Source organism: Pinus tabuliformis, chromosome 9, assembly GCF_031772625.1.
Source record: "Pinus tabuliformis cultivar Carrire ecotype Pingquan chromosome 9, CPIR1, whole genome shotgun sequence".
Lineage (NCBI taxonomy): Eukaryota > Viridiplantae > Streptophyta > Pinopsida > Pinales > Pinaceae > Pinus > Pinus tabuliformis.
Window position 1 is genome coordinate 1,463,305,896 of NC_142307.1, and position 21,122 is coordinate 1,463,327,017.

The 21,122-nt window shown below is 34.4% G+C and overlaps 1 pseudogene; it reads left to right on the plus strand.

Annotated features, from left to right (window-relative positions):
• Positions 1-11,512, plus strand: part of LOC149154104 (serpin-ZXA-like) — a 31,783-nt pseudogene extending 20,271 nt beyond the window's left edge.
• The last annotated feature ends 9,610 nt before the right edge of the window (positions 11,513-21,122 follow it).

Below are 21,122 nucleotides of genomic sequence, written 5' to 3' on the forward strand. Positions count from 1 at the left end.
CCCCTTACGACTCTTGGACTTACCTCATGACTCTTCATCTTCTTTACAAATTGACTCTTCAACTTCATTACAACATGACTCTTCACATTCCACAATTGACACTTGGAATTTCACTTACAAATTAATTACAAGAGAATATTATAATACACTCATACCCATATAAGGCAAAATTGGGTAGAGTCAACTAGACAACCTAATAATAAAAAAGTAAAACTTGAGTTTGGGGAAACTCCAACTCAACAACTTCAACTTGTAGATTCTTGGTCACATGCCGGTGCCAAGATTTGTACTATGCGATGACTTCCCCAAACTATGCGATGGGATCAGGCTAACAGCAAACTCTAACCTCCATGGTATCTGAGTACACTGATTTGGAACCAATTTGATTTCCTTATTTAGTAGGAGCCTCGTAGTATTGATTTGGATAGGTCCACCAATGTACTCTACATGTTATGCCTGTTTACTTCAAGATCTTCCTTGGTAGCAATCTGTCTAAACCGCTCCAAGTATTCTTCAGCCTCCTTCCTGACCTGATTCCTACATTTGGATTTAGTGAGTGAGCCAACTGATGGGATTTTGTGTGATTTCAACAAGAAATTCACACTATTGTACAATTGTGCATATGAGGCCTGAATATTGGCGATGAATGAGGCGAGTTGTTTGTTTCTCTAAATGACCATCTACACTATCACTTTCTCCAACTCTGTCTATTTCCTTGTTTTCTTCACCAATTTGGGTGGTGCCCCTTTGTATTTCATTGACCATTCATGCATGGTAGTGATGGCTGTATGGAAAACCTTAAGAGCTTTGGAATTATTGTTACACTTTTGCTGCATGCCATGCAAGTGGACAACTACTTATGCACGGTGACAAGTTCTCCATACAAGCTCTGCATAATTTCACCCACTGCTGATACTTCACCAAGTATGGATGCCTTAAGTTCTTCCAAATAAACTTGCATGGGAGTTGTGTTCTGAACCTTTGCTCGGAGTTGTTTAACTTCTTGCCTTGTAGAATGCAAGTTATTTTCCAAATATTTGTTCTTGACCATCAGATAGTCTGTGTTTGTCTTTGTAGCACATGTGAAGGCCAAGTTGGATGAGACAATGGCACCTAGATTTATTGTGGTGTTTGTCATAATCACCCTTTCTCCAATGAATGTAGGAGATGCGAGGTCGTCTGGAAAAAGTTTCATCCTCACTTGTACAATATTTTTCTGAAGCTCGTCATAAGTCAGATTGTACATGTCCATAACTAGACCATCATCAAGAGGAACAATTTCCTCTTCCTCTCTTGGAGCTTTCTCTACTGTTGGAGGATGGGGAGAATGAATGGTGACCTACTGTGTACTTGGCATCAGATAAACATCTTGGTTATGCAGCTCCAGTTCCACCTCCATGTCTTGAATCTCGATTAACTCCTCAATCTCTTGAGCGAGCTCCTTGTCCTGCATTTGTTTTCTCTCCTCCTCTAGCTATCAGTTCTGCTCTTATTCTTCGGCTTGTCTTCGTGCGACTTCTTCTTCCTCTACTCTTCACTTTTATTCTTGTTTCTACTTCTGCCTTTCTTCCTAAAATCTCTTCTACTCTCATTCTTCCCTCTACTTTTGTTCTTCTTCTTGCATCCTTTGTTTCCTCTTATTCTCTGCTATTATGGCCGCTTTAAGTATGACTGGATCTACTTTCATCTATCAGCTTCACTATCCTCCTGGACTGTGCACAACTTTCCTCTTGACCTTATCACATTCTGGGTTGTGCCTTTCCATTGGTACTACCTCTAGAGTGACTTATTTCTTCGAAGTAACCTGCGATGTTCCAGTGAAGATGTCTGGTTTGCGGGACTTGGAGGCATTATAAAAATTCTTCCATGCTTCCTCTTCAGGTTTGTGAAAGGTCCCTCTTAGTCACTGATAATGAATCCGCACAAAATGGTCTTTGCAGGCATTCCTTGGACCATACAGATTGAATTCCAAACAAATGAATGCAAATTTCTCTATTGCCTTGCTTTCAACGTCTACAACTTTCAGATTCTTGATTTCATACAATCTGATCTACATAGGAAGAGCGGGCCAAGGTGATTTCTTCTTTTTGTGCAAAGCTGATGACAACCTTGTGGAGAGATGGTACACAACTTCTTGCATGAATAATTTTTTAGTGGCATACCTCGGTAAAAGATGCAGAGACTTCTGTCCACCAAGAACTTTAAGGAAAGTGCCATCTAGTGAGGAAAACCAATCTGCTATCTCTGACACTGCTTTCATTTCCCCACGTGACATGCAAGATGGCTCTTCCTCAAAGATCAACTTGTACAACAGAATGAGGAAGTGATCACTCAACTTTTCCATTACTCCTCTATAGCTACACTCTAAAAGCAGTTTGCAATAGATGTGCATGACAAGCTCTCATGGTGTCCAGGTCCAAGTCATGTCAAGGAATGCATTGTGAGTGTAGATTGCATCTAGTAGATAAGCATACATGTAAAATATAGCTTGCTTTCCCTTGGGAGCAATGAGGGCATTATCTACATGGATCCTTAGTTGTTGAGCCAACAAATCTGAACAATTGAAATGTCTTCCTTCTTTCATAACCTGGTTCAGTAAGAATTCCCACCCTTCATGGAAATTCTCAGTGCTATGATAGCAATGGATTCTCTAACATAGAAATATCAAGAGCTGATAGGCCCTCTTGAGATATTTTGTCTTGTAGGTGTTGGTGGGTGTTTGATGAAACTTTGCTGGCTCTTTCACCCAACTTTTGACAATGTCCTTTGTGCTCAAGTAGTTGGTGGCAACATAAAAGTAAGAATCCATGAGTGATTTCGGCTTTGGAAAATGATACATGAGATGATAATCCAGTTCCAGAAAAGAAGCAAGCCTTTGTCCACTAATATTGTTCAGAGTCATAGTCTTTGGATCTATATGAGACAATATCCAGTTGATGATGTCTACACATGGGAAATCCAGGTACCTGCATGCAACCTTATGTAACCCTGACCTTTGGACGTTGATATACAACTGCTGGCCTTCAAGGTCTGCTTTGAAGCTTCTTACTAAGAATGCTTCATTCACTTTCTGCCATGTGATATATGATTCCTTTTCTATAAACAATTGAGTATCTAAGTAAACTGACAAGTTCATTGGCGTACTCTCAACTGCCTCCTCGGTGCTGATTTCTGTGGTATCCTTTGAAGGAGATCTATTTGGAGCCATGACAATAGTGGCTAATGATGAGAATTTATCAACAACCACAATACCTATAGGAGGAAAATGCACTCATGGAAAAGATAAATTAGCTTAAGAAAATTGAATCTCAAAGTAAGATCACACCAAAAACCATTGGACTGAAAAGGAAAATTGTGCAATTCTTGAGGTGAAGGAGGGGGACTTGATGTTTGAACTACACATTATGTAGTCTCAACAACCAAGGGAGCAACTTGAGGCTAGGGACTGCACAATGTGCAGTCTCAACCTTGACAGACTAAGGCAAAGGCTATGCATTGTGAAATATCAGTGGCCAAGGGACATGCTTGAGCCCTGGAACTATGCAATGCACAGTTGGGATAGCTAGGTACTGCACATTGCGTAGTCTCAAAGGCTAAGCATCAAGCTTGAGCCTTTGACTTGTGAAATGCCCAACTAGACAATGTAACTGTTGGCCAAGGGAAGGGCAGATTTGTTCAGAAAGAGTGTGGGAAACTGGCAGATCCGAGTGATGGTGCAAGTTAAAGTGAAAATATGACTAAGGATAGATGGACTAATGCAAATAAAGTGTAGAAGATCAACATGCAAAAGTAAAAATAACATTCATGGGGAGTCACCGAAACGATGACCACTAAATGAGAAAACACAAGAAATCTGATGTGACACTTCTAAAAGTGAACAATGGAATAAACCAACACTTGTACAGGCTAATATAAGTTAAAACACCAAAAAACATTAAAATAAACAAGCAAAACAACACTCATAGAAGCGAAACGATAAAAAGCGACAAAAGACGACAAAAGAAAAACTCACCCAGAAAAGAGCCACAAACTCCACCGAAGGCTCCTTGATCTCCTTAGGAATGCTAGAGATCCAAGACCAAATATACAAATGAGATCTAGGTGCATCTATTTTATATATTTAGGCCGGGTAGGGTTTATGACATGCATGCCTAAAATCAAGGGAAAAACGACACTTGGCGGAAAGTTCCAAAAAAAGTAAGTGTGCCACCTTCGGGAAATTAATTAATGTCTCCTATTTTCTAGGGATGTTTTTTCTTTTCTTCTTTTCAATTTTTTAGGAAACTGGGAATGCACACTACCAAAAAGGATTGCACAATTTCCAAGGATTGGGCAACTTCTTGACTCAGTGCATTGCGCAGTTTCTGAGTTGAAGAGATGCTTTCCATAGTTTATGGGCTCAAGGCTAGGCTGCCATCTAGGATTGCGTAGTTTTTGAGCTCAAGGAAGACCTGCCATTCTAGATTGCGCAATTCCAATCATCAAGGCTGGTTTGCCTTCCAAGATTATGCAATTTCTAGAGGCAAGCCCAACAATGTTGCAAGGTCAAGTTAGAAGCTTGCTTGTGACTGCTAAGGTTCATATTAGGGTCAAAACAAAGAATCACAAGCACAACATGAAAAGATAAATCTTAATCACAACATGAAGACTTGAAAAAAGTGAAATATAAGCTCTTGTGGATAGAAGGAAGTCTCCAAAATCAAAGCATGGGCAAAATTTTGGAGGGTGGTTGTAGCAGCTACAACAGAACTTTATGTCAAATTCTACTAGGGTTTTGTCACAAACCCTAGATTTCATTAATGAAATTAGCATACAAGAATAATTCTTAAACAGTCTTCTACTAAGGTTTTATCGTAAACCCTAGATACAAACATCAAACCCCAAAATTTTTGGCCAAACTATGGTTTCAATCATGCAAAAGATCATACACCCAGGTTTTCATTTAACTATTTCAAGGGTTTTGTCATAAACCCAAAATCACCAAACCTTAAAATCTATGGTTTTATCATATAATTTTAAACATCAGCAAAAAACCTTAAAAAGGTTAGGGTTTAACAAACCATAAGCATCAAGAGAGTAATATTTCATTACAGGTTCTAAACTTTATCAACAAACCTTAAGTAGACTAGGGTTTCATCATTAGAATACCCTAAGCATCAAAAGGCTAGGGTTTTATAGTGAACCCTAAAGGTTAGGGTTTCACCAAAGCAACACGATATAGTGTGATAAGGGTAGATTCAATCTAAATATTAATCACCCAAACAATAATCCTTATGATTCAAAATCCTATACATAAAAGAGTTAGTAATATAAACCAAATTTCAAAATGACTGTGCCTTGTAATGTGAATAAGATTTACTATAAATATTTATACATAACTTGAGTTACTCCTTTTACAAACCTAGTAAGTTTTCTTTAATGAAGGGCTCCCTCTGAAATTTGATAACATCTTCATAGTTAATTTCCTTATTTGCCAACTTGTGTTTCACAGGTTTGATTTACCAAGTCACCGTTCTTAATATATCCCTGCAATATTTCTTGGAAAGCACAACCAAAATATGCAAGTACAATAGTGTGATGATCATCTAGAATTTTTCATTAGAGTGAGTTTCCAGGGAATTGAGCTACAAAATCTAGACATCTCTTAATTTCATTATTGCCAAGAATCGTCATATATCATGGACTATCCTAGAAAATTGTGAGATAGGGTTTCTAAGAGAGACTATCATATGTATTATTCCTAGATATTAATAATCTTTAATGAGGATTTTCCATTCCTAGAGATATACTAGCAACTAACTCTAGAAAATAAGCAATTTATACATACCTCAAAACTTACATACCTTTGAAGGATAGATGTTTCATAGAGCTTGTTATCTCTTCTTGCAAACTGCATACACATTTGTTAGATGACTAAAAACATAAAGAGCAATAACAATACTTACTTGATGAAGGCTTTGAGTTGGTCCTCAAATGTTGGATATCCTTTTATTGACTGTAGTAGAGGCTGCTACAGATATTCTATTTTTGACTTCTCCTTATACTGACGTAGATCATTGTAGACCTTGATTTGTTTCAATGATTCATCAATTTCAAGATTGGTTGATTCTAGGTCAACTTCTATGTCATCATTTAGACTTGGACATTATATGTAGATGCACAATTTTTCGTTCTATGTCACAGTGGTCTCAACTTCCCTTCTCAATAAATGTATACAAGTCTCTTTTTAGTGAAGACTGTAATCCTTATGGTGGCTTCTAAACATGCTTATAAGAATGAATTTATAAAACTTGGTCCTTTGTATATGTGTGTGTGTGTGTGTGCGTGTGTGTGCCTAGGTCTTTTATTTCATACGAGTCTCAACTCCTTCATATATTATGGTGACTGTGTCAAAGTAGAACTTGATCCATTTCCTTGCTGACTGTTTAGGGCTTCTTCTAGTCCATAATGAGACTATTTAAACTTGGATCCAGTCACCCAGAAATTGTGCACAAACTTCTAGACTTTAAGATCTTTGAAATTAGAGAATTCAGATTACTGAGATATCACAAAATTTGAGGATGATTTTAGACCTTGACTTATAGGCTACTGGACTTTGATTTCCTTGTGAAAGTGATCAGCCTTAAATATACTATTGAACTAAACTTCCAGACTTCTGAAACATAGTTTAATACTCTTCAAAATCCTTTGCTCTTCCTTGCTTAGGCCCGTGACCTAGTCACTGTGGCAAGGACTAATAGAATGTGCCCAGAAATGTGTAGAATCAGTTTGATTTTCTTTTGGATGGCTCGACCTTGAAAGGTATGTATGAATCTCTTGTTCTTCCAACCAATAGCGATCTTCCATCTGCCCTTTTTTCATCACTGACCTTAGCTGTGATACCATGCTGAGAAATCTAGGGCAACTTAGTTAGGGCATTTAAATTAGATTTCTCTTTAACTTTGATAGATGCTTATGATATTCTTATTAAATTCTTCTTCTTCTTGTTATTATTATCTCTTTGATCATCAAACAACTACCAAAACATGAAAAACAAATAGACACCAAATATAGGTACTCAACCAGGGAAAAACCCCTATAAAGGGGAAAACCCAGTCAAACTCTTCCACTAGTAGATTCAGATCAAATTGAGACAACCAGAACAAAAACAAATGATCTCCTTTTCTCCACCAAGTCAACCTCTCAAGTCCCAATTTTGTTCTTCAACAAAAATCTCGGTATGTCCTGTAACTTCGTGGATCTATGTCCTACAACCTCGTGGTTCCATGTCCTGCAACATCGTGGATATATCACAAATATTCCCGACCCTGCAAATTCATGTAGAATCTTCCTTTATGATGAAACATCCTTTAAGATATGACATTCACATTCCTTTTATTCTTTAATAACTTAGATCTCAGTTTGATTTTCTTTTAGACATAGGATAAGATCTTCCAATATTTACACTTTATTTCTACTTCATAGCTTCATATTGAATCACATATGTGTCACCTTTAATTGCGAGTGCACTTGTATATATATAGTAGTTCAAGTCTACAATAAGAGGTCGACTTGAAGGAGTAGGGTAGATCGACATGTAGGAGAGAGAGTTGACTTGGTGGAGGAGTCTTTTTGACACAATTTTTTTCTTCTTCTTTGACTTAAGGTTCCCATGAAATATCTTTTATGTTATTCCTTTGACTTTGACACAATACAAAAAATCCTAGAGCTCTCAATGGGTGCTTTGACCTTTTGACCATTGACCCAAGCATGAAAACCATGCTTTAATAAGTCAAATTCTTTTATAATAAAAAATATTTTTTCTTTCTTTAGAAAAATACAATCATGAAGACCGACACTAGTTACATTCTTCAACACGGGCAAACTTGGCCCATTAGAATGAAACTTGAAAACCAATTATAAAATTGACACATAGTGGAGGTAGACTTGATCCATTGTAATAAAAATTTAAAAATCAACTAACAAATTGACACATAGTGGAGTCATGTTGCTAGATGAGTATTGAAGCAACCCCTATAGCAAAAAAAAGGTTAAAAAAGAATGATAAATAAATAAAAATTGAAAACAAGACAAAAAAATAACAAAATAATATAAAAAACAATTAAAAAGATTTAAAAAATAATAAATAGTAGGAAAAAATAAGACAAAAAAACAAAGTAATTAAAATGACCCAAAAAAGAAAAAGACAAAAGACATTTAAAAATAAATAACTAGCAATTGCCCCTAAAGGTGCAAGGGTACACTGAAGGAATAGAATATTTGGGAAGATCATTTGGACAACCCACTAGTGAACTAATGAACTAATGATGAATGGATCTCACTGGTTGGGATGAACAGTGTTTCCCATGCCAACCCCACATATTAATCACAAAGAACGTAAACCATATCATACTTGTTGGTGAAACTTATCATATCTATGTTGAAACTAAGACTACGAGATTGAGATATTTGTGTTTCTCTTTTCTTTAATTAGGTAGAGTTTATTATAATTTTGTTATTAAATAGGCTAAATGAAATGGTTATTGTTTACATTTTATCAATATCAATTAAGTAATAGAATTATGTGATATGATATGATTTTCTAGTAAAATACTATTTTAATGAAAAAAGTAAAATTTTATGATGGTCCGAGTAAAAGGAAAATTAGATGATCCAATATGCTTATTTTAATAAATATTTACTTTTATTAAATTAGTAAACTTTTATTCATATTAAATTTAATAATAATCTGTAAAAAAGTAACAAACCTATTTTCCTATATTAAAAAACATTTTTTAACTAAAAACAATAATTTTAAATTCTATTTCAAAATATAAAAATATTTTAAATAATCATTAATATCCACCAAATACCTAACATATTAATCTTAAAAAATCAAAACTCAAAATTACTTAATCCTTTTTCCACGTTTATCTAATTATTATATCTATATATATAAATGTTTGCTAATCACCACGATAATTACGTTAAAAAAATCCTTCCCAAAATAGTTTACTTTTAATTCATGCATTAACCCATATATATAAAAGTGTTTGCTAATCACCAAGATAAATACGTTAAAAAAATCCTTCCCAAAATAGTTTACTTTAATTCATGCATTAACCATATATTTACACGAATCTTGAGCCATTTAAGAAAAATAAAAACCATTTAAGAAAAATAAAAAGTAAAATAAACCATTTAAGAAAAATAAAAAGTAAAATTTTCTCTATGGTCGTATGGTTTGCTGTTTAGGATTAGCTACAATTATTATTTAAAAATTCCAAATACATGCTTCACAAAGCGTTCGTATCTTTTTCAGAATCCATAGAATAAACCAATTTCTACGTGGTACAAAAATATCACTGAAAAATCATGGCAGCACATTTAATAGATAAATTATTAAAGGATATAACTACAAGTGAGAACTAATTATAAATTAACACTAATCAAATCAAATTATTTACATAGAGCTGTTTTCTCTTCAAGTATAGATTTTTTAAGATAAAATTAGTAAATCCTAAATTATATATCTATATTCAAAATTTAGGAATAATTTTTTCCTTTTTATTTTTCAAAACAATTTATCAAATAAATAAAAAATATAAATAATATTAATTCAACTTTTATATTAAGGTTTAATCTAATCAAATCATCAAAAAAAATTAATTCTGAATTAATTTCTTTAAAGAAAAAAGTGGCTGGACATTGAAATAAATGAAAGTGCTATAAATTTCGGCATGCACTCCACATGGTTGTGACTGTCATGAAAGGGGCACAATGTTGGAATAAACAACAACTATATAAACTTCAGCATGCACTCCACGTGGTTGCGTCTGTCATGAAAGAATCCAAGTAATTAGAGACGTTCATGTACGTACTACAAACAACAACACTACCTTTATTTCAATGGTGGTGCTTTCATCATGGGCTCTTTAGCTTGGTTTTGTTTCCACACACGTTACATTTGAATGATCAATGTTGTAGGAGAAATTTCTATTTCTATCAATTACACACTTGCTCCCAAGCACTGCCTCCCTACTGCCTAATATGATTGCCTCACCACCCTCTCATTTATGCACTTCAAAATGACAAAGAGAAACAACAATCGGCTTAGCTAGAGTTCTATTCTACTGAAGCTCTGTCGCACCTTCCGTCGTAGGTCTTGGGGTCAAATCTCTTGGGGCTCATGTAAGCACAAGTACCCAAATATGTATTGCAGGGATCTAATGTCTGAGACAAAATTATTCTCACCCTAAAATCTTCAAATTTTACTTCCTGCTTCCTGTTTATCAACAGATTGGGGGGATTTATGTCTCCATGCACAATTTTGTGATGGTGCAGATATCTTAAGCTGTCGGAGACCAGCCAGACATTCATTTCTTAGGCCAATTCACTTTAGCATTTTTATAATTGTTAAACTGTTATGTGGAAACAACAACCTAAGTACACTAAACTCAAATAGAGTGGGATGTTTAAATACATTGACACCACCTAATCCATATTGTTTTATTCAAGAATTTGTTATTTTATCAACACTTCTTCTTGCTGAAGATCTTATCTAGATCAAGTTGAACTTCCCACTGAACTTAAATTAGGTCAAATGGTTGATTGGTTAGAATTAAGAATTTCTTGTAATCATACTAAAGCATCCATGATAAAAGAACCCCTATTCATATTTAAAATGAATTATGACTTCAACCAAAGCTCAATTTCCTATTGTTTATTGTTCTTTGTTTTCTAAAGGGTTATGCTTCTAGTCTTATACTTGTAGAAGGGGATCAATGCAATTTCTTATATAATTGGTCTTTTTAAAGCTCATAAAATGTTTGAAAGCAACTAAAGAATGAAGTTGGAATGGAGACCAATAAATAAGATACAAATGAAATAGAAGGGAAAATACGATAACCACTACCATATGATTATGTGTACAAATATACAAGGTTGGTATTGGAAAATGCCTTGTACTTCAAGGGTACATGGAAAAAAGAATTTGACAACAAAAGAAGGCACTTTTAATTTTCTTAATGGTGAAATCGTGTAAGTGCCCATGATGACTACAAAAAATAAACAATTTATTAAGAGAGTTAGCAACTGCCAACTATGTCCAAGGATAAGTGTTATTTTCCATGTGTTTCTTCCTGCCCAATAAGAAGAACTATTGCTCGATCTTGAGAAAATTATCGATCTTAATTTTTGTGAGAATCATCTATCCCAAGGACATGAAGTTGAAGTCAGATCTTTTCATCTACCTCACTTCAAGATTTCCTTTTCTTTTGAGGCACAAAAACTTCTGGAAAAGTTGGGTTTGGTGTTGCATTTTTTTAATGTAGAAGAATTCGCTAAAATGGTGGATTCACCTATGGTGAGGTCACTGCACATTTCAATTTTTTTTCACTAGTCATTTGTGGAGGTCAATGAAAAGGGCAGTGAAGTTATGGTTGTTACTGTCAGTGCTTTTGGTCAATGTTTCTTGTGTAAGAACTTGTACACGTTGCCCCGCTTCCATGGCCGAGATCCTACACTTCTCTAGACACATTTGCACTTTGCGGAGGCAAAGGAAGTCGATAAAGATGAGTCTGTTGGCATGCAGGGATGGGGATATTCATTTGCGGATTTCTGCGACCCAACATTTCATTCATTAAATTAATGAATGAATTCTTATGGTTGGATCAAATTTATGAGACTCAAGGTGAAATAGTAGGTGAAAGGGCTCAAAGAAAAAATGGACCAATTGGAGTTGGAGGAGGAAGGTGCCTAAGTGGCTAAAGAAGATGAACCCGTTAAAGAAGTGCATAGTCGCTGAAGCTCCTTATGAAGCCGCTGCCATTGAAACAACAAAACAAAGAAGAAAGGGGTGAGGTATACGCGGGAGCAACTTGCCTGCGATAACTTCCACATGTCAAATTCTAACGAGATGGAGGAGGACAAAAATGAAGTGAAGGGATTCGTTGGGCTGAATAGTGTTTACCCAATCAACTCCCTAAAGGGAATATCTTCCATGTGAAAAAAATAAAACATAAGATTAAAATATGAAAAGAAATTTAAAAATTAAAACTACCCAAAAAAACATACATAAAAAAACAAAAAAACATTCAAGCATAATATTAAAAAACCCAAAAAAACTCATAAAAGAGAAAAATTATTATATATATATATATATATATCAAAAAAATAAAAAAAATATGGTTAAAAAATATAATAAATAAAAATTAAAAAAAACAAGACAAAATTTTTAAAAATTAAATAATAAAAAAATCAACTGAAAATAAATAAATAATAATAATAAAATATTAAAAACAATTAAAAACATAACAATTTTTTTAAGAATTATTATTATGTTTTTGTCTTGCCTTGACTGTAGCCCTTTGGCATCGAGGTGGGGGCCAGTTGAATTAATTGATGCTATGTGGGTGGCTTGTCGATTCAGGGAATCGATGAACTGCCAACCCATTAGTGTGTGGGTGGCTTTTTATGAATTGATGAGCCCCCACCCAAACGCCTTACTGGTGGCGGCTTGCTCCAACCACTTTTCGGTTGCTCTTTGAAACTAGGGCAAATTCTTAGTTGGCCTTTTGGCATTGGGGTGGCCAACTAAGCCTTTGCCTCGGTGCGAAATGGCCGTCAACAGGGTGGTTGTAGCAGCGACAGGGTGGCTAGAGCGCACGTAGCTCCAACCTCCCTGTCGGTGGCCCTTTGTCATTGGGTGGATCTCTAAGTGCTCGCCTCGATGCTAAAGCGCCACCAGGAGAGTAGTTGGAGTGGCTGCCACCGCTCAAGCTGCCTTGCTCACGACCCTTTAACGTCGAGAGGGACAACCACTTAAAATACATTTTTAAAAATTTTATTGTTATCATTATTATGTTAATATTTTTGTATTTTGTATTTGTTTTTATGTATGTTTTTATTAAAAAAATTATAATATGTTTTTTTTTTTAATATTTTGTTTTAATATTTTAATATTTTTTATTATCTATTATTTTGTTAAAAAATTGCATAATATTTTTTTTATTGAATTTTTTAAAAATATATATATATATATATATATATATATATATATATATATATCTATATATATATTTTAAATTTTCTTAGTTATGTTTTTTTTTTTTTTTTTCAATTTGTTTTGCAGATTGTTTATTTGTCAATTTGTTTATTTTAATTGCTCTCTCTCTCTATATATATATATATAAAATTAAATTTTATATTACTAATTTTTAATTAAATTTGTTTATAATGTTATTTATTTATTTTTTAAATAGAATGACTATTTATTATATTATAAGAGTTGGTTTTCATGGCCAGAACTATTTACGACCATTGGTTATTTCTGTTGCTTCAAAATTCCAGGTACAAAATTTCATGACCTCCCTACTCCGCCTCCAAACCAACAAACTTTCTATCCACTCAAGCTTGTAACCATTCAAAATTGTGGTCCATGAGCTTGGACCTTTCATCCGTTTCCCACTCCACATGCTCTAACCTTTTAACAGTGAGGTCATATATTCCCATCAACAATTTAAACAACATCTCCACCGATTTTTTCCGGGGGGCCATTTCCCCTTCTAGACCTTTGCTCTTGATTTCATCCATAACAACTGACCAGTTAATGAACCACCAAATTTAACATTATTTGCGCTCTCTGATGATGACAATCCCTGAGAAAAATCATTAATTCTAGCCTCAAGCGAGAACTCCAATTAGCCTCCACAGCCTTACAAAATATCTTTGCATAAAGGAATTTCTCTAGGGCATTAATATTCATGGCTTTCGAGGAGTTTAGATGGATCCTCAACATAACACGAAGGGTATAATTCTCTTTAATACACGACCTTCCTCCTGGCCGATTGTACCAACTATTATCTCCTCCATGTAGGGAATGTAATGTGGAGTGTTCACTCCAACCACACATAAGGCCATTCAAGAGGACAGAGCTAGGGAAATGGAAATCCACATAACATTTCTCATTTAATTCCTTTCTTTTTATTTCCACAGGCTTCATTTGAAGCAACCACCATAATTGATGCATTAACTCCATTTTGATTTCATGGAATTAGGACCATAACCCTTACTCCATCCCGTGTCTCAATAGTTCTTACTCAAGTTGTGAGCCTAGCTTAGCAAACTTATCTGCCTCACCATTTAAATGTCTCAAAATATGTTGAAAGTAAATTTCGTCAAATTTTAAACATTGCAAGGAGATCTTGTGGACAATTGAGGTGAGGCTAGAGTTCTTACATAATATCGCTTTGGTGACCTATCTAATAACAACCATTGAGTATCCCAAAACCTTGATTTTCTTTATCCCCTTGCTTATGGTGATGTCCAATCCTTTCCATAGTGCCCATAATTCATCTTGGTTGTTTGTTGCTATTCTTAAACCCTAAGTGAAGTTATAAGCAGATTGTTCTTTGGGGTTATATATTGTGCCTCCCACTCCAGCTGGCGGCACCCCCTTTTTTTTCCAAACTTTTGTTTTAAATGTTTTTGATTTTGTTTTTTTTGTTTTTTTAATTCTTATTTAATTTTTTTGTTGTTTTTTTAATTTTGTTATTTTTTAACAATTTTGTTATTTTTTTTGTTCGTTATTATTATTATTAATTTTTTTGTTAAAGCTGTTTTAATTTTTTTTAAACATATACTTTTTTTTGTTATTTTTACTTAAAACTTTAGGTGAGTTATCATTTTATATTTGGACATAAAATTTATAAAAAGTTCATAAAATTGCTATTTTTCTAACTTTTTTTATGTTCATTTTTTTCCATAAAAATCCTTTAATTTTTTTTTTTTTTTTTTTCTAAGTAAAGACTAGTTCTATATTAAAAAGAGAAAATTATGTACATGGTGGACAGTCCTTCCGAGGAGGCCGAGGCCAGTCCTCAATCAAAAAAACCTGAACAATACTGACGAATCGGTCAAGCGGTTTTACAAAAAATGCTTCATAGTTCTGATTTGTCCTGACATTCTGACTAACTGGACTCGGACTACATTTACCATAAACAACAGAAATCGTAACTAGACAGAGCCATTTAACATAGTTGACTCTAGAACAAGGTATAACAACTGTATTGACAGTACTAACAACTAGGGGCATTAGACTGAAACAAACAGGGTGAAAAAGCTGCAGAATCCACAACACAAGTTCAAAAAAGCTTGACATATGCACCCGAAGAAGATTAGACCTCCTGGCTGAGCGACGCTTGCTGCTCCTTTTTCTCCGGGCTTGGTGAGGGCAGCCAGGTGACAAATCCATCCTCATCTAGAATCGGCTCTCCGCGAGAGTCAGTGACCAGGTGAAGCCAGCCAGGACCATGCGGAGAATGTTCGCTGACCTTTTCCTCGTTCTTGGTAGGGTTGGAAGGCGGAGGCTCTTCCTGGACCGGGGTTTCCTCATATAAAGAATCAGTCCTGTAAACCAGACCATTCATGTCCCCCAGGAGAATGCTGCTTTCCTGTGCGCTTGTGGAATCAGGGGAAGTCGAGCTGGTGGTGCGAGGCTCCTCCTCTGAGATATACACAGTGAAATTTAACGTGACCACTGGACGAATTAGCCTGCTTTGGAACCTGAGGCGGAAAGATTGATATGAACTGCTTGGGATAAATCTCTCCTGGTCCGATGGCGGAGATGAGGGGGAAGCAGAGGTAATCGGGACTACATGCTGCACGTCCGCAGGAGCGAGGCCAGTTCTGAGGCCAGACCGACCCCCTCGTCGCGGAACACCCCTGCTACGCGGCATAGCACCCAGAGCGATAGACCTGAAACGCCACTCGAGCCTGAGAACACTGGAGGCGTGAGGAGTTGTGAGCGTAGCACAAGCATCAATCGAAGAACTCTGGCCATAAACTTGAACATGCCTCATATTATAAGGAGCTGAGACATTAACTGCCGCAGGAGAATGGCACATTTCCTTAAGCCTGGATCGCATCAAGGACTGAGTAGCCATGCTTGCCTTGAATGCGAATTCCCCTCGAATCTGAGCAGACATGAAATCACCTGCCTTGAACTGCAACCTATAACTACCAACGCAGATCTCGGAGTACGCCTGCCTGCCAACCGTCAGACTTGATGGTGCGGTGGCGTGATGCATCATTAATAGCTGGAGTTAACACCCGCATCCGGGTATAAAAATCCTTTAATTAACATGTCATTTTTAGCGAAAAGTCCCAAAATGTGTATTTTCTTAATTATTTCTATATGCAAAATGTGTATTTTCTTAATTATTTCTATATGCAAAATGTGTATTTTTTTGTCAAGTGTTTAAAATTATTATTTTTTTGTGACAATTATTTATGTGTATTGAAGTATTAATTAACAATACATAAATATTTAAAAAATCATAACTTCAAAATATTACTTTTACTATTTTTTTTTTAACTTTGCAAAAAAATGGAAAAATTCATTACAAAAAAACGTGACAAAGAAAAACAAAAAATACAAACTTGAACAACCCCTAAAAAACAAACATCTCAGGAATAAAACAAGAAGAAGAAGAAGAAGAAGAAGAAGAAGAAGAAGAAGAAGAAGAAAACAACTTAAAAAATGGTTAAATAACCAACATTAAAAAAAAATGTTCATACTTAAGACAAAATAAAATTTTAAGTGTCAAAAATATGCAAAACAAAAACTTGGTTAATGTTGCATCAACATTTTTCAAAATCAGCATGAAAATTTAAAATGTAAAAAATAAGCCCCCCTTGAAAAAAAAGATTGATGCTACATCAACACTTTTCGAAATGGACATGAAAATCACTAACATTTAAAAAAAATGTCCATACTTAATGCATAAGAAAAGTTAAAGTGTCAAAAATATGCTCCAAAAAAAAAGGTTGATGCTACATCAACACTTTTCAAAATCAGCATGAAAATCATGATTTTTTATGACCTCTAAAAAAATGAGAACTCAGTACAGTTCTTCTTAAGTTGGTAACTTTGTTCATTGTTGCTTAATGAAAAATTGTCTTTCATTCTCTAAACTCTCACTTTTACTTGCATCGCACATTTATTACAAAAATCACCATTATTCATAAGAATGCTTTTTTTTTTTCATTGTTATCTACAAACATGTAGTCTACTACCTATCCATGTGCATTTGTTCCCTTTTCAACCTCTGTGTCATCTTTTACAATCTGTTGATGACATTTTCTACTTTCTTCCTCTTCATGCTTCCTATCTGCGATCTTCATGCAATCTTCCTCATTCTTTGGATTAACTAGCCAATCCTCTATCATTCTCAATTTTACATTTTTCCCTTCATGACATTTTGTAGTGACTATCCACCTTCATGATCTACATGTCCTGCACATGCACACAATTGATTATTTTTAAAAATGTGAGGCTATTGAGCCTCTACTGATGCTCCTTGCATAATCTATTGTTCTGGAATTTTCACATAGTCCATGAGACTCTCAGATAGTCTCTCCTCAACACCTTCCTCATCCTCTTCTCCAAAGAGTATTCCTTACTCTGGTTCATAGTAGTTAACTCTCTCTTCCTCTTCACACTCAACTTATTTGAGTTCTCCATTTTTCAATTGAGCATTCAACAGGTGCATCATCTTCCTGCCATATAGATGCCTAACAGGTCATTGGACCTTCTTCTTTAGAGTCTATCCACATGTCTAGTCTTCATACATTTATTGTAGCAACATGCTTATTACACTAAGCCTCTCTTTCAACTCAACCATTTCTTTGTCAAAACCCTCTCAGCTCATTCTCTTCCTCATGCCATTTTGCACTTGAACCTTTGCAATGATTATTAATAGTCATCTTCCTTTCTCCTTTGTGAGCTTCCTATTGCTTGACACTGTGAGCTATAATCAAGCCTTGGGCACTGGTCTTCTCCATTAACCTGTTACCCAATACCTCACCAAGGTTCTTCCTTAGCTCAAAATTTTGGTATTCCTCTGGTTCTCTCCTATAGAACCTCCTAAGCACTCCTCGCTCTTTTAGGCTTTTGCACCTACTCACACTCTTGAGAATGTATCTTGTCCTCTTCTTTTACAACTTTAGCTAGAACTTGTTAAGATTCTATGCAACGATCTTGTTTCACCCAAGAACATCGCCAGTTCTTTGTTACAAATCCCTTTGTTGTAATCATTTCCACCATGCCTTCTTCCACTACTGCTACCTATATGTCACGCATAAATACACATCCTTTCTTATCCACACAATATCTTATCTACTTCAAGATCTTGTCCTGCTTTGATACCACAATGATAATAAAGTGACACAACGGAAGCTATGCCACATTGATAGCACAAATAACTCAATTCATAAAAACGATCAAACCATATTTTATTAAAGGCCCAATACCTTGCTTGGTTTATGAAAAATGATTACAATGTTATTTATACTTAAGAAGGAAAGATTTGGAGTTCTCAAGAGGTGGTTTATCTCTTGTCTTTTTAGATGAAAGCAAAAAGTCCTCTTGATTTATCTAGAACTTATCATAATGTTTTTTCTAAAAAAAATTATTTCTAGTTTTTTTGTTTTTGTTTTTTATTTTTGAAATCCTTTTAGAAAAATACATATTTTATTATGATGCTCCCGCATAAAGAAGAAATTAGGCAGACATGAGAAAGGAAGGAGATACAACTGAACTCCATTATTAGCAATGGAAACAATAGGGAGAAATGAAACCAAGTCTAAATGTGAGAGAATATCTAGGAGCCTGTAACTAAAACCGTCCATGAAAAGTCTAGATGCACCGGAGGCATGAATGAGATTGATAAAAGACAACATACAATATGGGTGGTGGATGCCTTCCCTAGAGTTAATAAACCTGTGGTCTAGCTAGCATGTTGGAGGTCGACATTTTCGAAAGCCATTGCAAACTTTCTGACCATGATGTCATCACCAACAATAGAAACCCCATTGGGAAAAGCTCAAAAAAAAATGTTATTTAAAAAGTAATTATAAATATTATTCCAAAGTAATTTTGAAATTATATAGTTTTGATTTGGGTTTTTCTAATACAATAATTGTTATAGAAAATTTTAATAGTGATAATTTAATATAAGTAATTTATTTTCTAGAATTAAATATGACAAATAAATAAAATTTTAACCATATTTTTTTAATTAAATAAATAATATTTATTTATTTATTTTTCAAATTAATTCATTTCTATTATCTCTTTTAAGTCAATGTTCCAATATTTGTAACTTATTTTCGTGCACTTTCCTCCCCATAATAACATTTCCCGTAATGATGCAAGTAAAGTTGTATGTGAATTTGTTTGAAAAAAAAGTTTTGTGAGAATGGTACTGGGTTGAAGATTTGGTCGTCTTAAATAGAGATTACATGCATTAAAATTAAGAGTTCCTTGCGTCAAAGTATTTATTAGTTAAAGATTATAGACTTTCTAAGCTAGCTTTAAATTCCAGCCAAAACCACCTAAGGCTCAATCGGGGGTGGCATAAAGACACAAGGGCCTGGTTAAACTATTGGGAGATCAACGAGAATGATGCATTGCAAAACATAAATAACATTAAAGATATTGTTACTTCTAAGTTCAAAGAAAAAATGTGGTGTGAGAAAGATTTAGCGGCTAAAAGAAAATTAAGTTATTATAAGAAGGTCATCAACCCACCTTAGAAGATCAAAAGTATCTCTCTATTTTAACTAGCTCAAAGAAGAAAATTAATATAGCAAAGATTAAAACGAATTCTCATGAGCTCCATAGTTAAACAGGTCGTTGGACAGTTCCTAAAACGCCATGGATGGAAAGGATCTGCCATATATGTGAGAATAGGAACATCGAGGATGAAAACCACTTCCTCTTAGAGTGCCCCGCGTACAACCACATTAGATCTCAGTTTCACAATCTTTGTTACAATACTAACCTTCCTAGCCTTTTACAATGTCAAAATTATAGTGAGCTCGGGAGGCTTCTCTCCAAGCTTTTTGAGCATAGGAATAAAATCTTAAATCAAAATAAATAATTTGTTTCTTTAGGTCCGATAGACCAATGTTTGGTCTTAGCGGACGTTAACCACCACCATCATCATCATCATATATTGAAGGATTAATCAGATTATTGTAATTTTTTCTTTATTAATGTTGAAATTTTGATTTTGGATTTGAGTATATAACTTTTTTTTAAGAAGTACATGCTTTTAATCATTAAGCATGTTCAAATGATATTCCGTTATAATATTTCCATAAATTATTTTTATTTTTATATTTTTTAATATAATAATTTATATTTACAAATACTAAGAAAGATAAAACTAATTTAAATATAATTTCTTAGTGTTTAAAGTATTTAGGGGTTGAAATGAGTATATGTTAAATTTTTTTTATTAGTGTTAAATTATATCTGTATATATGATTTTTTTTTTTTTTTGTTAATAGGGTTAATGATTAGAATATGTGTTTCTTTTTTACAGATCATATATTTAAACCTAAAAAAAGTAGAGTATGTAAATGTGATCAAATTATTATTAATTTTTTTTTTTTTGTCACATAAACAATTAGTCTCATATACCAATTTTACATTTAACTAAACTATAACCTTTCAATAATATCAATATTTTGGATTTAAGACATCTGTGGTTTATATCTTTTGACTTAGTTACCCGAGAATCCACAGTAAAAACCATCTTCCGTCAACGTTTCAAATCCCAACCAGGATCCATCATCAGGACTTCTTGAATGCTTGATAGTCGAATAACTTAATTGAGGGATTAAATAGTAATGAGGAGATCTGTAGCTCTTCTTGCTATCTTCACTCCAAATTTTTCGAGTAAAATGATTTCACTCCATGTATCCCCTCCGTATAGGGAAATGATTCTAGATTTAAGACATCTGTGGTTTATATCTTTTGACTTAGTTACCAGAGAATCCACAGTAAAAACCATTTTCCGTCAACGTTTCAAATCCCAATCGGGATCCATCATCAGGACTTCTTGAATGCTTGATAGTAGAAGAGCTTAATTGAGGGATTAAATAGTAATGAGGAGATCTGCAGCTCTTCTTGCTATCTTCACTCTAAATTTTTCGAGTAAAATGATTTCACTCCATGTATCCCCTCCGTATAGGGAAATGATTATGGATTTAAGACATCTGTGGTTTATATATTTTGACTTAGTTACCAGAGAATCCATAGTAAAAACCATTTTCCGTCAACATTTCAAATCCCA